This window comes from Anolis sagrei, chromosome Y, assembly GCF_037176765.1.
Source record: "Anolis sagrei isolate rAnoSag1 chromosome Y, rAnoSag1.mat, whole genome shotgun sequence".
NCBI classification, from domain to species: Eukaryota; Metazoa; Chordata; class Lepidosauria; order Squamata; family Dactyloidae; genus Anolis; species Anolis sagrei.
In genome coordinates, this window is record NC_090035.1 from 35,845,946 (window position 1) to 35,863,412 (window position 17,467).

Below are 17,467 nucleotides of genomic sequence, written 5' to 3' on the forward strand. Positions count from 1 at the left end.
ACAAAAGTGAAGGTCAAATCTATAAGTTAATCTTTCAGAAACTGATTAGAAACAAAAGCATACACAACTAAACTGAAAAGTTCAATATTTTAAAGGAAAAGTTACACTTTACATCCAAGTATGCCATTATCCTTGCTGTTAAAATTGCAACTGAGACTAATAAGGTTCTAATGGTTTATTGCAAAATGTCCAGGTTTGTTTTTTCTATTCTTTACTTTTCAGATGACAAAACTGAAATACACATGTTCATGTAGCACAGGGTACAGGCATTTAGAGCTCTCTGTTTGGCATTGTATTTAATATATGAAACAGTAGAATTTTATATGCAAACTTATAAATACAACTTTTTATGTTGCTATGAAATACAGCAAGTTTTAGTTTGGTTTAACATCAAAATATCTAGAAATGTTATACCTGTATACACAGATGCAGTGCAGATAAGAGCAGAAGTGTGGTTGACTATCAATATTCCACAGAACCAGTATTTCTGCTTTTTATTTTATTTTGCTCATTTCTAAATTGTGTTTTTTGTGGATTCAAATTAATCAATATGCTATTATCAGCTATCATCCTAGTCATCATTTGCTTCAAAGGTATTATCCTTGTTCTTTGTAGTCCCATAGTGAAATGTTTGGACAATCCACTCCACTGTTTGAAGACAATTTCCAGGGAGGCAATCCAAAGAGGCATTCTATGAATGGGAAAACTACTTTGAGGTGGGGGGAGAACCTATAAAGAGGTGTGCTGCTTGGCTATGGCTGGGAACCATAATGATCCTAGTACCAATCTGGTGAACTGGTTAGCACCAGAGGACAATATCTTCCCTTTACACACACTGATTACAGAAGTAATGTTTAGCTGACTCAGCACTTGAGAAAGCAGCTCATCAATCTACTGATTTGAGTTACACTTGCTTCACATGCCACAATTTATCCCATTCTGGACAGCAAGGAACATGTGAAAAGAAAGAATTGGCCCTAGGAGTCACTCCTACCCAAAGTCATGCCATTGATTCTCTCAACTAGCCTAGGATGGGAGCTGGAGCAGGGGGAGGGGCTCTATGGGCCAGTGGTAACTCTTTGTGATCCAGATATGCCATCCTGGTCTCCACTTCATTTTGTTTCATGCACTTGAAACTCTCAGCTCTCCCCCTCCTCTTTTTTTTGCCTTGCACTATTGAGATACAGCTCCAATTCTATTAACAGGATTCAGACAAACAAATCCTATAAAGATTGCTACCTCCGGTCCTTGGAACTGATAAAAACCCTTAACAGTTATTTGTATAGGTGCTGCTGGATCTCCCAAGTTACCACAGATGTCTGACTACATCAGTGTTTGGTAACATGAAAGGTTAAACCTAAATAAGTTCAATAAGAAAAAGTCCCAAAGTTTTCACTAAGTCTTACTCGGAGTTATACTTATCTGCTATAACAGGCTTGCAACTCTCACTAACCAACACCACTGATTTCTGATCCCCCCCCCCCCCCCGGTTCAGGAGCAACTTGAGAAACTGCAAGTTGCTTCTGGAGTGAGAGAATTGGCCATCTGCAAGGAGGTTGCCTAGGGGACGCCCGGATGTTTTACCATCCTGTGGGAGGCTTCTCTCATGTCCCCGCATGAGAAGCTGAAGCTGACAGACAGGAACTCACCCCACTCCCCAAAACACATGGGTTTAATCCATTGTGCCATCAGGAGCTCCTGCTTTCCGACAATTAACTGTATCTACAAGAATAAGGTTATGACCAAAAACATACAAAGTAACCCAAAGCTTATCCTATTTTAAAATTTTCATTTTAAAACCTTGCAAGATGGAAGTCCACAAACCTACAATTAAATCAATGTTTAAATCGGTAAAGATGCAAGCACTGCAAGTGTTCCAGAACTGAAAATTTACATCTATTCTATTTTTCTCAAATAAAAGTGTATCACTGAAAACAGGCATTGATGGGTGCAACTGTAGAAAGCTATTCTACAAGTTTTCACACACACACGAACGAGGAAGCGGTTTTTAGAAATAAGGACATGATTACAGAGTTCTGATTTCATGTAGAGTGCAAGAAGAAAGTACACTTTGTAAATGTCAATGATGTAGAAAATAACTTAGATAGCCTATAAACCAGACATGGGCAAGCTTGGGTCCTCCAGGTGTTTTGGACTTCAACTCACAATTCCAAATAGCCAGCTATAAATCCAGGGCTTATAAAGATCACAATTGCAACAGGTAAAAAAAATATTCACAAGTCATCATCTTCTTGCACATAACCAACCATAAGGATATCAGATTAAAATCTGTGTAGTCCAAGGCTTTCATGGCCAAAATCTCTGAGTTGCTGTGAGTTTCCAGGCTGTATAGTCATGTTCCAAAAGCATTATCTCCTGACATTTTGTTTGCATCTATGGCAGGCATCCTCAGAGGTGAAAGGGTCTGTTGGAAACTAGGCAAGTGAGGATTATATATGTGGAATGTCCAGGGTGGGAGAAAGAACTCTTGTCTGCTTGAGACAAGTGTAAATGTTGCAGTTGGTCACCTAGATTAGCATTTAATGGCCTTCCAGCTCCAAAGATCTCACAACCTCTGAGGATGCCCGCCACAGATGTGGGCGAAAAGTAAGGAGATAATCCTTCTGGAGCGGTGTTTCTCAACCTGGGGGTCAGGACCTTTGGGGGGTGTCACGAGGGGGTGTCAGAGGGGTTACCAAACTTCTGTGTGGGAAGTTTGGCCCAATTCTATCCTTGGTGGGGTTCAGAATCCTCTTTGTTGGAACTATAAATTTGAACAATAACTCCCAAATGTCAAGGTCTATTTTGCCCAAACTCCACCAGTGTTGACATTTGGGCATATTGCGTACCTGTGCCAAGTTTGGTGGAGATCCATCATTATTTGGGTTCACAGTGCTCTCTGGATGTAGGTGTACTACAACTTCAAAACTCAAGGTCAATGCCCACCAAACCCTTCCAGTATTTGCTGTTGGTCATGGGAGTTCTGTGTGCCAAATTGGTTCAATTCCATCATCGGTGTAGGTCAGAATGCTCTTTGATTGTAGGTAAAAAGGTAAAGGTTGTCCTCTGCCATTAAGTTCAGTCGTGTCCAACTCTGGGGTGTGGTGCTCGTCTCCATTTCTAAGCCGAAGAGCCAGCATTGTCCGTAGACACCTCCAAGCTCATGTGGCCAGCATGACTGCATGGAATGCCATTACCTTCCTGCCAGAGCAGTACCTATTGATCTACTCACATTTGCATGTTTTCGAACTCCTAGGTTGGCAGAAGCTGGGGCTGACAGTGGAAGCTTACGCCGCTCCCCGGATTTGAACCTGCAAACTTTCGGTCAACAAGTTTAGCAGCTCAGTGCTTTAACCCACTGCGCCACCGGGGGCTCCCTCTTTGATTGTAGGTTAACTATAAATCCCAGAAACTACAACTCCCAAATGACATCAATCTCCTCCCAACCCCACCGGTATTCAAATCTGGGATTATCAGGTATTTGTTTTAAATTAGGTCCAGTGAATGAAGAGACATCCTGCATATCAGATATTTGCATTACGATTCATAATAGTAGCAAAATGACAGTTATGAAGCAGCAACAAAAATAATTTTATGGTTGGGGGGGTCACCACAACACGAGGAACTGTTCTGGAGTATGGCCAGTACAGCCCGGAAAAGTCAAAGCAAGCCAAATACAAATATCTCAATAGGGTGCAAAATAAATAAAATGCCCTTAAGTCAGATGGGGAAGAAAGAGCTGCTAAACCTAAAGCCCGCTTAAAAACTTGTCTGCTTTTCAAAGAACAATGGAGGGGAAAAAGCTCTTTTGGAAGCTAGCGAGCAAAATACAGCAATTTATCTGTATCGAGAGACCTTCCATAGGGTTCAAGCTAAGCAGACCTCCCTACCGAGAGGCCCCTGCGAGCGTGACGATTCCACGCGTGTTTATCTGAGATCGAAACCGGGGCAAGAAGAGGAAGGCAACAGCCATGCAAATGGCACAAAAAAAGGCCTCTCCCACAGGGAAACAAGCCCTAGTTAGTCGCTGAAAGAGATCTAGTCCCTGCCAGCCCCTTCTGACTAGGCCCAAGCAGCCCGCAAGCCTGGGAAAATGAAGGCACGACAAGAGGCCTAACTCGCCCTTCCCGCCGCCTGTAGCGCGCGGGGCCTACGCCACAAAAGGCGCCTCAGGAGCGAAGCGGCGAAGGAGGGGCTACTAGACCCCGCGCTTCCGCCCCGCCTCCTTCCACGCCCCGCCGCCGCGCTTGCCGGCCTTTTCCCCAGTACCTCAGCCGGGCGCTCTCGGCGAGACCTACCAGGACGGAACCGGCGCGGAGTGCCAGGAGCAGCGGCTGCAAATGGCGCGCGCTCCTCCTCTCCCCTCCCCTGATGGACAACGAGCCCGACCCCCCCCCCCCCCGCCCAGCGACGCGAGGGGTTTCCCGGAACTGTTTCCAGGGACAGAGCGCCCGCGACCAATCCGGGGGCGGCACTTCGGAGAGGCGGGCCGGAGACCCTATCGGCGCCCGAGGGCGGCGCTCGAGGGAGGCCTCGCTGGCCAATCGGCGTGCGGGGAGGCCTGACCAATCCGTAGCCAGGAAAGGCTGTGGCGCGTCGGCAGGGTCGATGGATGGACTCAACAGAGACAGGCGGGAGCCCGGCGCGTGGGACTTTGAAAGGCAGCTCACATGCGGGGATTCGCAGTTACGAAGAGTCGGAAGCGACTGAACGAATGAACAGCAGCAGCAGGCCGATGCAAACTTGGGCCCACTAGGTGTTTTGGACTTTAACTCCCACAAGTCCTAACATCCTCAGGCCCTTTTAGTTGCTTAAGGGTCTAAGATGGACTCAGGAATTGTGGGAGTTGGAGTCCAAAACACCTGGAGGGTCCAAGTTTGCATAGGCCTGATCTAAACATTAGGTTGAATCTATGCTGCCATATTATAGATCGGGCATTGAGTCAACTTGGGCCCTCCAGGTGTTTTGGATTTCAACTCCCACCATTCCTAACAGCCTCAATCCCTTTTATCCCCCCCCCCCCCCCCCAGCTGCTTAAGGGCCTGAGGCTGTTAGGAATGGTGGGAGTTGAAGTCCAAAATACCGGGAGGGCCCAAGTTTGCCCATGCTTGGTCTAAACATTAGGCTAGGGGTCCTCAAACTGTTTAAACAGAAGGCCAGGTCACAGTCCCTCATATTTTTGGGGGGCCGGATTGAAAGGTTTAACAACTTAGAAGTGTTGAAATGCTGAAATGAAAACCTAAAGAGAGGCTTGTCCCTCTCCTCTGGCCTACACAAGCCGAAGGCCAAGGGGAGATAATGTATCTAGAAGACACAAGATGCTCTATTGCCAAGTACCCCCAGGGAGTACCCAGGGTGGGTTAACACTGAAGTGGCAAAATATGAGAAAAACATGTTTTTGAATGGTTGATCCGATAAGAGAGGTGTGTGCCCATGACACAGCAAAAAGACATGTATATAAGGTGACTGAAGGATCCAAATGTTAGAGACTGCCTTCTTTGAAGATACTGGTCTGTCTTGGCTGTTTCTCCCTGTGTGGCCACATTTGAATAAGAGATTTTGCTTCACCTATGGAGACTGCTTGCTTTCTCTCACCAGCCTTGGGGTGCCTAACAAAAGGGGTTCCTTTCAGGATTATAATTTGAAAAAAGCATGAATAAATGCACACTGCACATATCTTATTTATAGTGCAAAAAACACTTAAAAACAATACAATAATTAAAATGAAGAACAATTTTAACAAATATAAACTTATTAGTATTTCAATGGGAAGTGTGGGCCTGCTTTTGGCTGATGAGATAGGATTATTGTTTTTTGCTTTCAAGACGTTTCAGATTCAGGTTGACCCTGAGCGAGGGATGGGTAGATGACCTTGGAGGGCTGTATCCGGCCCCTGGGCCTTAGTTTGAGGATCTAAACATTAGGTTAAATCTACGCTGCCATATTATGTTGTTGTTCATTCGTTCAGTCGTCTCCGACTCTTCGTGACCTCATGGACCAGCCCACACCAGAGCCGTCACCACCCCCAGCTCCTTCAAGGTCAGTCCAGTCACTTCAAGGACGTCATCCATCCATCTTGCCCTTGGTCGGCCCCTCTTCCTTTTATCTTCCACTTTCCCCAGCATTATTGTCTTCTCTAGGCTTTGCTGACTCCTCATGATGTGGCCACTTACTTGGCACACTTACATAGTCTCTGTAAGTAATACAGAATAAATCTGTGTTATAAATCATAGAGCATAACAAAAGTACATGATTACTTCACCATAACATGAGCTTCTTGCATCTGCTCTCCAGCAAATCAAACAGCCAACTGCTAACAGTCTGCAAAAGCCTCAGAAAACTGTTACATTCAAGAGGCGTGGCCGAGCCTTGCTGAGCCGAGCTAGCTTTTGCAGCTGCAGTTAATCATTAACACTTGCAAGGCTTTTCTGCAAGGTTTCCTTTAACACACACACTGGACTTCCAACAATATACCGTAATAATTTTCTATAGCTTATTGGTACTATCGTTGTTCCTTGTATTTATTTTATTTTGTCTGTTCATATATGGATTTTTTTGCTCATCCCCACATCAGCTGCAGAAAAACCAAGATGGAATGAAGGCTCCTCTGTATCCTAACGGAAGTCTGCACTTAAGCAGCTGAGAGGGAAAAGGAAAGGGCCTGAGACTGTTAGGAATGGTGGGAGTTGAAGTCCAAAACACCTGGAGGGCCCAGGTTTGCCCAGGTCTATTCTAGACTCAATAGAACCATAGCAGTGCTTGGCCTTTGGGTGATCCTAAGGCCCACATCTCATTTACTTTTCTGGGTGATAACACTTCAGCCTGTGTTCCTGTGGCATCTCTGACAAAACCCCACAGTCTGTCATCATCAATCGAAAATACAGCATTTCAGGAAGGCTGGAATAAAAGCATTGCTCACTAAGCTGTATGCAAGGACTTCCATTAGAATACAGAAGAGCCTTTATTTCATCTTAGTTTTTCTGCAGCTGAGGTGGTGATGAGCAAATAAATCCATATATGACAGGACAAAATAAAATAAATAAAAGGCACAACACTAGTACTGATAAACTATAGGAAATGATATATTCCTTTTTATTAGGGGCTCCATGGAAGTGTTAGATAGAGTAGGAATCTACCATTTCAGAAAGTGCCTTGGAAACTTCTAGCACAGCATTCGGTGAAAATAAATCAGCCAGTTTCTTGAATAAAGCAAACAGGCAAAAAATGGAGTGTTTCCTGTGGATGTTTAGCAAGACAGTTTTAGGGGTTGGCCCAAAGTTCCATTCTCTAGTTCCATTCTCTAGTTAAAGTGCTAAAAATAGATGAGAGATGCCTTGAAATGGTATGAAACAGCTGTGGTCTGTTTGCATTCCTGCTGGAGAATGTGGGTAGTTATGCTTGCAGCAAAGTTCAGCAACCTGCAATCTAAGTATCCTTGCTCCAGTGCACAGGCAGTGCCCGAGTTACAAACACCCGACTTACAACCAACCTTCTTGCAAGCAAACTAGCCAAATGTGGGCTAGGCAATACTGCTATTAGATGGACCTGTAATTAGTTAAGCAACCAAACCCAAATGGTGCTCACCAATGGTTCCTCTTCATTCTGGAAAGACATTACTTGTGGAGTGCCACAGGTTTTGTTCCTGCACCCATTACGGTTCAAAATGTTTATTAATGACAAGTTTGGTCCTTATCGGAAATTGGATGATGGTTGCAGTGGTCTCAAGAATTGAGCGAAGGTACTGCAAGTCCCATAATCCATGCTCGATCCACAGTCAAACCACACCAGGGTGTAAAGTGGGTCATGAGAGGTCTATGTGCCAAGTTTGGTGTTGCTCAGTCATTGTTGAGGGTCACAGCAGTCTCGGAAGGCGGGTAGAGGTACTTCAAGTTCCATCATCCATGGTATGCCCTACTCCAATCCGCAGTAGGCTGTAGAGTGGGCCATGGGGGCTCTGTGTGCCAAGTTTGGTTTTGTTCAGTCATTGGCAAGGGTCTCAGTGGTCTCAGGAAGTGAGTGAAGCAACTGCAAGTCCCATCATCCATTGTCAAATTATTCCAAACCGCACCAGGATGTAGAGTGGGTCACACGGGTTCTCTGTGTAAATTGTGGTCCTGATCCATTATTGTTGGCAGTTGTAATGGTCTTAGGAAGGGAGTGCAGGTATTGCAAGTCCCATCATCATTGTGCATCCTCCTCCAAACCGCACCAGGATGTAGAGTGCGTCATGGAGACTCAGTGTGCCACGTTTGGTCTTTATCGGTAATCGGATGAGGGTTGCAGTGGTCTCAAGAACTGAGCAAAGGTACTGCAAGTCCCATAATCCATGGTCCATCCCCGGCCAAACCACACCTGGACGTAAAGTGCATCATGAGAGGTCTATGTGCCAAGTTTGGTCCTGATCAGTCATTGGATGAGGTTAAGAGCGGTCTCAGAATGTGAGTGATGGTACTGCAAGTCCCAACATCCATGGTTCATCCTCCTCCAAACTGCAGTAGGATGTCGAGTGAGTCATGGGGGCTCTGTGTGCCAAGTTTGGTCTGTATTGGTAATGTTCTGACCCAGCCTTCCCTGGCCTTTTCCCTTCCTCTCTTTGTCATCTCGGAATCTTGGAATTGAGGCTGGCCAATCAGCGACCAATCAGCAAATTTCCTTCTCTCATGTCTCCGTTTCTGTCATGAACCCTTTTCTCCACCAGGGGCTCCTGTAAAGCTGGCCCATGTGAGACCATATGCAAATAGCACCACAGCGGCAGCCAATCAGAATCTTTGAACTTTCAGGCTGGCAAATCAGAAAGTCGGCACATACTCCTCCACACCACCACACGTCCGCCACAAACAAACTTTGACTTTTATTATATGTATAGATATAGACTAGCTTGGGGACCCGGCACTGCCCGGGTTATTAGAGAATGGGTAATGGCGGTTCTGTATGCCAAGTTTGGTCTTTATTGGTCATTGGATAACAGCTGCATTGTTTTCAGGAAATGAGTGGAGGAACTTGAAGTCCCATCATCCATGGTCCACCCTCCTCCAAACAGCAGCTGGATATAGAGTGGGACACGGGGGCTCTGGGTGCCAAATTTGGTCTTTATCAGTTATTGGATGAAGGTGGAAGTGGTTTCAGTAAGTTAGTGAAGGTACTGCAAGTCCCATCATGCAAAGTCCACCCTGAAACAGGATGTAGATAGGGTCACGGGGGCTATGTGTGCCAAGTTTGGTATTGATCTGTCATTGATTCAGGGTCGCAGTGGTTTCAGTAAGTGAGTGAAGATACTGCAAGTCCCATCATCCATGGTCAACCCTCCTCCAAGCTGCAGCAGGGTGTACAGTGGTTCATGGGGGCTCTGTGTGGCAAGTTTGGTCTTGATTGGACATTAGATGAGGGTTGCAGCAGTCTTGGGAAGGGAGTGGAGATACTTCCCATCATCCATGGCCTGTCTTCCTCGAAAGTGCACCAGGGTGTAGAGTGGGTCATGGGGACTCTGTGTGCTAAGTTTGGTCTTGATCAGTCATTGGCGAGGTTCTCGGTGGTTTCACTGAGTGAAGATACTGCAAGTCCCATCATCCATTGTCAAATTCTTCCAAACCGCACCAGGAAGTAGAGTGGGTCATGCTAGCTCTGTGTAAATTGTGGTCTTGATCCATCATTGTTGGCAGTTATAATGGTCTTAGGAAGGGAGTGCAGGTATTGCAAGTCCCATCGTCCATGGTGCATCCTCCTCGAAACTGCACCAGGATGTAGAGTGCGTCATGGAGACTCATTGTGCCAAATTTGGTCTTTATTGGTAATTCGATGAGGGCTGCAGTGGTCTCAAGAATTGAGCAAAGGTACTGCAAGTCCCATAGTCCATGGTCCATCCCCGGCCAAACCACACCAGGACATAAGTGGGTCATGAGAGTTCTACGTGCCAAGTTTTGTCCTGATCAGTCATTGGATGAGGTTAGCAGCGATCTCAGAATGTGAGTGATGGTACTGCAAGTCCCAACATCCATGGTTCATCCTCCTCCAAACTGCAGTAGGATGAAGAGTGGTTCATAGGGGCTTTCTGTGCCAAGTTTGGTCTGCATTGGTTCTTTTCCGACCCAGCCCCTGGCCTTTTCATTTCCTCTCTTTGTCATCTCGGAATCTTGAAATTGAGGCTGGCCAATCAGAGACCATATGCAAATTTCCTTCGCTCATGTCTCCGTTTCTGTCATGAACCCTTTTCTCCACCAGGGGCTCCTGTAAAGCTGGCCAATCAGAGACCATATGCAAATAGCACCACAGCGGCAGCCAATCAGAATCTTGGAACTTTCAGACTAGCCAATCAGAATGCTGGCACATACACCACCACACGTCCGCCGCATACAAACTTTGACTTTTATTATATACTAGCTTGGGGACCCGGCGATGCCCGTGTTATTTGAGAAAGTAATTGTGTATCAAGGTTGGTCTTTATCAATTATTTAGATGGCTCGCAGTGGTCTCAGGAAGTTAGTGAAGGTACTGCGAGTCCCATCATCAGTGGTCCATCCTCCAAATTGCACCAGAATGGAGAGTGGGTCGTGAGGGCTCTCTGTGCCAAGTTTTGTTCTTGATCAATCATTGGATGAGGGTCACAGTGGCCTCAGAAAGTGAGTTTAGGTACTGCAAATCCCATCATCCATAGTCTATTCTCCCCCAAACCTCACCAGAATGTTGATTTGGCCAAGGGGGCTCTCTGTGCCAAGTTTGATCTTTCTTGGTATTTGGATAAGTGTCTCTGTGGTTTCAGGAAGTGAATGAAGGTACTGGATGTTCCATCATCCATCGTCTGTCCTCTTCCAAACAGCATCAAGATGTAGAGTGGGTCATGAGGGCTCTGTGTGCCAAGTTTGGTCTTGATCGGACAATAGATGAGGGTTGCAGCCGCCTTGGGAAGGGAGTGGAAGTACTTGAAGTCCCATCATCCATGGTCTGTGCTCCTTGAAAGTGTACCAGGATGTAGAGTAGGTCATGGGTACTCTGTGCGCCAAGTTTGGTCCTGATCTGTCATTATTATATACGGTAGTTTGGGGACCCGGCGCTGCCCAGGTTATTTGAGAAAGGAATTGTGAATCAAGGTTGGTCTTTATCAGTTATTTATATGACTCGCAGTGGTCTCTGGAAATTAGAAGGTACTGCGAATCCCATCATCTGTGGTCCATCCTCCAAATTCACCAGAATGGAGAGTAGGTCATTGGGGCTTTGTTCTTGCTCAATCATTGGATGAGGGTCACAGTAGTCTCAGAAAGTGAGATTAGGTACTGCAAGTCCCATCATCCATTAGGCTGTTCTCCCCCAAACCTCACCAGAATGTTGATTTGGTCAAGGGGGCTCTCTGTGCCAAGTTTGGTCTTTCTTGGTATTTGGATAAGTGTCGCTGTGGTTTCAGGAAGTGAGTGACGGTACTGGAAGTCCCATCATCATCGTCTGTCCTCCTGCAAACAAGATTGAGATGTAGAGTGGGTCATGGCGACTCAGTGTGTCAAGTTTGGTGTTTATTGGTAATTGGATGAGGGTTGCAGCAGTCTTGGGAAGTGAGTGGAGGTACATGAAGTCCCATCAACCATCGTCCATCCTCCAAACAGCACCGGGAAGTAGAGGGGGCTCTGTGTGCCAATTGTGTGCCATGGGGGCTCTCTGTGCCATCTGTGGTCTTCATCGGTCATTAGATGAGGGTTGCAGCAGTCTTGGGAAGTGAGTGGAGGTACTTGAAGTCCCATCATCCATGGTCCATCATGCTTGAAACAGCATCAGGATAGAGAATGGGTTATGGGGGCTCTGTGTGCCTACTTTGGTCTTGATCAATCGTTGGATGAAGTTCGCAGAGGTCTCAGAATGTGAGTGAAGGTACTGGAAGTCCCATCATCCATGGTCCTCCAAACAGCGCCAGGATGTAAAGTGGGTCATGGGGTCTCTGCGTGCCAACTTTGGATGAGATGAGATGGGGTTAGAACGGTCTTGGGAATTGAGTGGAGGTACTTCAAGTCCTATCATCCATGGTCCATCGTGCTGGAAACAGCACCAGGATGTAGAGTGGATCATGCGAGCTCTCAGTGTGAATTGTGGTCCTGATCCATCATTGTTGGCAGTGGTATTGGTCTTAGAAATGGAGTGCAGGTATTGCAAGTCCCATCATCCATGGTGCATCCTCCTCCAAACCGCACCGGGATGTAGAGTGCGTCATGGAGACTCAGTGTGCCAAGTTTGGTCTTTTTCGGTCATTGGATGAGGGTGGAAGTGGTTTCAGTAATTTAGTGAAAGTACTGCATGTCCCATCATCCAAAGTCCACCCTCCTCCAAACTGAAACAGGATGTAGATAGGGTCTTGGGGGCTCTGTGTGCCAAGTTTGGTATTGATCAGTCATTGGTTCAGGGTTGCAGTGGTTTCAGTAAGTGAGTGAGGGTACTGCAAGTTCCATCATTCATGGTCAACCCTCCTCCAAGCTGCAGCAGGATGTACAGTGGGTAATGGGGGCTCTGTGTGGCAAGTTTGGTCTTGATTGGTCATTAGATGAGGGTTGTAGCAATCTTGGGAAGTGAGTGGAGGTACTTGAAGTCCCATCATCCATGGTCTATCATGCTTGAAACAGCATCAGGATAGAGAATGGGTTATGGGGGCTCTGTACTTGAAGTCCAATCATCCATGGTCTGTCCTTCTCCAATCTGCACCACGATGTAGAATGGGTCATTGGGGCTCCGTTTGCCAAGTTTGGTCTAGATCAGTCATTGGCGAGGGTCTCAGTAGTCTCAGAAAGTGAGTGAAGTTACTGCAAGTCCGATTATCCATCTCCAATTTTTTCCAAACCACACCAGGGCGTTAAGTGGGTCATGAGATGTCTATGTGCCAAGTTTGGTCTTGATCAGTCATTTCATGAGGTTGGCAAGGCCTCAGAATGTGAGTGAAGGTACTAGAAGTCACATCATCCATCGTCCGTCCTCCTCCAAAACTGCAGCAGGATGTAGAGTGGGTCATGGGGGCTCTGTGTGCCAAGTTTGGTCTTGGTTGGTCATTAGATGTGGATTGCAGCACACATCTAATGGAGATACTTGAAGCAGTGGAGATACTTGAAGTCCCATCATCCATGGTCTGTCCTCCTCAAAAGTGCACCAGGATGTAGAGTGGGTTATGGGGGCTCTGTGTGCCAATTTGGCCTTGATTGGTTACGGGATGAGGGTCGCAGTGGTTTCAGTAAGTGAGTAAAGATACTGCAAGTCCCATCATCCATGGTCCATCCCCCTTAGAACTGCATCAGGATGTAGAGTGGGCCATGAGTACTCTGTGTGCCAAGTTTGGGCCTGGTCTGTTATTTGTAAGGGCTTCAGTGTTCTGTGGGAAGTGAATCGAGTGAAGGTACTGAAAATCCCATCATTGGTGGCCCATCATGCCCTTAACCGCACTGGACGTCCAATCATCCATCGTCCCTCCGTCTCCAAACAGCATCGTGATGTAGAGTGGGCCAAGGGGGCTCTGTGTGCCAAGTTTGGTCTTCATCGATTATTAGATGAGGGGTGCAGCAGTTTTGGGATGGGAGTGGAGGTTCTTGAAGTCCCATCATCCATGGTCTGTTCTCCTCAAAAGTGCACCAAGATGTAGAGTGGGTCATGGGGACTCTGTGTGCCAACTTTGGTATTGATCAGTCATTGGCGAGGGTCTCAGTGGTCCCAGGAAGTGAGTGAAGTGACTGCAAGTCCCATCATACATTGTCAAATTCTTACAAATCGCACCAGGATGTAGAGTGGGTCATGCAGGTTCTCTGTGTAAATTGTGGTCCTGATCCATCATTGTTGGCAGTTGTAATGGTCTTAGGAAGGGAGTGCAGGTATTGCAAGTCCCATCATCATTGTGCATCCTGCTCCAAACCGCACCAGGATGTAGGGTGCGTCCTGGAGACCCAGTGTGCCAAGTTTGGTCTTTATCACTAATTGTTGAGGGTTGCAGTGGTCTCAAGAATTGAGTAAAGGTACTGCAAGTCCCATAATCCATGATCCATCCCCGGCCAAACCATCCCAGGATGTAAAGTGGGTCATGATAGGGCTATGTGCCAAGTTTGGTCCTGATCAGTCATTGGATGATGTTAACAGCGGTCTCAGAATGTGAGTGATGGTACTGCCAGCCTCATCATTCATGGTTCATCCTCCTCCAAACTGTAGTAGGATGTAGAGTGGGTCATGGGGGCTCTGTGTGCCAAGTTTGGTCTGTGTTGGTTTTTTACTGACAGAGCCCCTGACCTTTTCCTTTCCTCTCTTTGTCATCTCGGAATCTTGGAATTGAGGCTGGCCAATCAGAGACCATATGCAAATATCCTTCTCATGTCCCCGTTTCTATTATGAGTGAAGTGACTGCAAGTCCCATCTTCCATTGTCAAATTCTTACAAATCGCACAAGGATGTAGAGTGGGTCATGCAGGGTCTCTGTGTAAATTGTGGTCCTGATCCATCATTGTTGGCAGTTGCATTGGTCTCAGGAAGGGAGTGCAGGTATTGCAAGTCCCATCGTCCATGGTGCATCTGCCTCCAAACCGCACCAGTATGTAGAGTGTGTCATGGAGACTCAGTGTGTCAAGTTTGGTGTTTATCGATAATTGGATGAGGGTTGCAGCAGTCTTGGGAAGTGAGTGAAGGTACTTAAAGTCCCATCATCCATTGTCCATCCTCCAAACAGCACCGGGAAGTAGAGTGGCCCATGTGGGCTCTGTGTGCCAACTGTGGTCTTCATCGGTCATTAGATGAGGGTTGCAGCAGTCTTGGGAAGTGAGTGGAGGTACTTGAAGTTCTATCATCCATGGTCCATCATGCTTGAAACAGCATCAGGATAGAGAATGGGTTATGGGGGCTCTGTGTGCCGACTTTGGTCTTGATCAATCGTTGGATGAAGTTTGCAGAGGTTTCAGAATGTGAGTGAAGGTACTGAAAGTCTCATCATCCATGGTCCTCCAAACAGCACCAGGATGTAAAGTGGGTCATGGGGTCTCTGCGTGCCAACTTTGGATGAGATGAGATGGGGTTGGAACAGTCTTGGGAATTGAGTGGAGGTACTTCAAGTCCTATCATCCATGGTCCATCGTGCTGGAAACTGCACCAGGATGTAGAGTGGATCAGGAAGTGATTGAAGGTACTCAAAGTCCCATCATCCATTGTCCTCTTCCAAACAGCATCTGGATGTAGATGGGGGCTCTGTGTGCCAAGTTTGGTGTTTATCGGACATTAGATGAGGGTTGCAGCCGTCTTGGGAATGGAGTGGAGGTACTTGAAGTCCCATCATCCATGGTCTGTCCTCCTCAAAAGTGCACCAGGATGTAGAGTGGGTCATGGGGACTCTGTGCGCCAAGTTTGGTCCTGATCTGTCATTGGATGAGGTTAACGGCGGTCTCAGAATTTGAGTGATGGTACTGCAAGTCCCATCATCCATGGTTCATCCTTCTCCAAACTGCAGTAGGATGTAGAGTGGGTCTTGCGGGCTCTGTGTGCCAAGTGTGGTCTGTATTGGTAATTTTCCGACATAGCCCCTGGCCTTTTCCTTTCCTCTCTTTGTCATCTCGGAATCTTGGAATTGAGGCTGGCCAATCAGAGACCATATGCAAATTTCCTTCTCATGTTCCCATTTCTGTCATGAACTCTTTTCTTCACCAGCGACTCCTATTGAAGCTGGCCAATCAGAGACCATATGCAAATAGCAATGCAGCGGAGCCAATCAGAATGCTGGCACATACTCCTCCTGCCACACCGCCACACTTTTGTCCTCCGCATACAAACTTTGACTTTTATTATATACACTAGCTTGGGGACCCGGCGCTGCCCGGGTTATTTGAGAAAGGAATAGTGTATTAAGGTTGATTTTTATCAGTTCTTTATATGGCTCGCAGTGTTCTCAGGAAGTTATTGAAGGTACTGCAAGTCCCATCATCCGTGGTCCATCCTCCTCCAAATTGCACAAGAAAGTCCAATTTTCTCAGGAAGTGAGTGATGGTACTTCATGTCCCATCATCCATGCTTCATCCTCCTCCAAACTGCAAAACTGTGTGCCAAGTTTTGTTCTTGATCAATCATTGGATGAGGGTCACAGTGGTCTCAGAAAGTGACTTTAGGTACTGCAAGTCATCCATAGTCTGTTCTCCCCCCAAACCTCACCAGAATGTTGAGTTGGCCATGGGGGCTCTCTGTGCCAAGTTTGGTCTTTCTTGTTATTTGGATAAGTGTCGCTGTGGTTTCAGGAAGTGAGTGAAGGTACTGGAAGACCCATCATCCAACGTCTGTCCTCCTCAAAACAGCATCGGGATGTAGAGTGGGTCATGGGGGCTTTGTGTGCCAAGTTTGGTCTTGATTGGACATTAGATGAGTGTTGCAGCGGTCTTGGGAATGGAGTGGAGGTACTTGAAGTCCCATCATCTATAATCTGTTCTCCTCGAAAGTGCCCCAGGATGTAGAGTGGGTCATGGGGACTCTGTGTGCCAAGTTTGGTATTGATCAGTCATTGGCCAATCAGAGACCATATGCAAATTTCCTTCTCATGTTCCCGTTTCTATCATGAACTCTTTTCTCCACCATGGGCTCCTATTGAAGCTGGCCAATCAGGGACCATATGCAAATAGCACCACAGCGGCAGCCAATCAGAACGCTGGCACATACTCCTCCCGCCACACCGCCGCACTTTTGTCCCCAACACTTCTTAAAATCTTTGACTTTTATTATATACAGTAGCTTGGGGACCCGGCGCTGCCCGGGTTATTAGAGAAAGTGGGTAATGGCGGTTCTGTATGCCACGTTTGGTCATTATTGGTCATTGGATGATGGTTGCATTGTTTTCAGGAAGTGAGTGACGGTACTTGAAGTCCCATCATCCTCCACCCTCCTCCAAACAGCAGCAGGATATAGAGTGGGTAATGGGGGCTCTGTGTGCCACGTTTGGTCTTTATCAGTCATTGGATGAGGGTGGCAGTGGTTTCAGTAAGTGAGAGAAGGTACTGCAAGTCCCATCATGCATGGCCCATCCTCCTTCAAACTTCAGCAGGATGTAGAGTGGGGTATGGGGGCTCTGTGTGCGAACTTTGGATTTTATTGGTCATTGGATGAGGGTGGCAGTGGTTTCAGTAAGTGAGTGAAGGTACTGCAAATCCCATCATCCATTGTCCATCCTCCTTCAAACTGCAGCAGGATATAGAGTGGGTCATGGGGGCTCTGTGTGCCAAGTTTGGTCTTGATTAGTCATTGGCGAGGGTCTCAGTGGTCTCAGAAAATGAGTGAAGTTACTGCAAGTCCCATCATCCATCTCTAATTTTTTCCAAATGACACCGGGACGTAAAGTGGGTCATGAGAGGTCTATGTGCCAAGTTTGGTCTTGATCAGTCATTGGATGAGGTCTGCAGAGGTCTCAGAATGTGAGTGAAGGTACTGGAAGTCACATCATCTATGGTCAACACTTCTCCAAAACTGTAGCAGCGTGGGGGCTCTGTGTGCCAAGTTT

The 17,467-nt window shown here is 46.7% G+C and overlaps 1 protein-coding gene across 3 annotated transcripts in view; it reads right to left on the bottom strand.

Moving 5' to 3' along the window:
* The window catches only part of LOC137095237 (heterogeneous nuclear ribonucleoprotein R-like), a 49,447-nt gene extending 45,066 nt beyond the window's left edge, over positions 1-4,381 (bottom strand). Inside the window, exon 1 of one of the 3 annotated variants that reach the window (XM_067461674.1) lies at positions 4,299-4,381. The gene's annotated coding sequence lies outside the window, so the exon portion shown is untranslated. The remainder of the gene's footprint in view (positions 1-4,298) is intronic. The other 2 variants (XM_067461672.1, XM_067461673.1) reach the window with 2 other exon arrangements.
* Between the last annotated feature and the right edge of the window lie 13,086 nt (positions 4,382-17,467).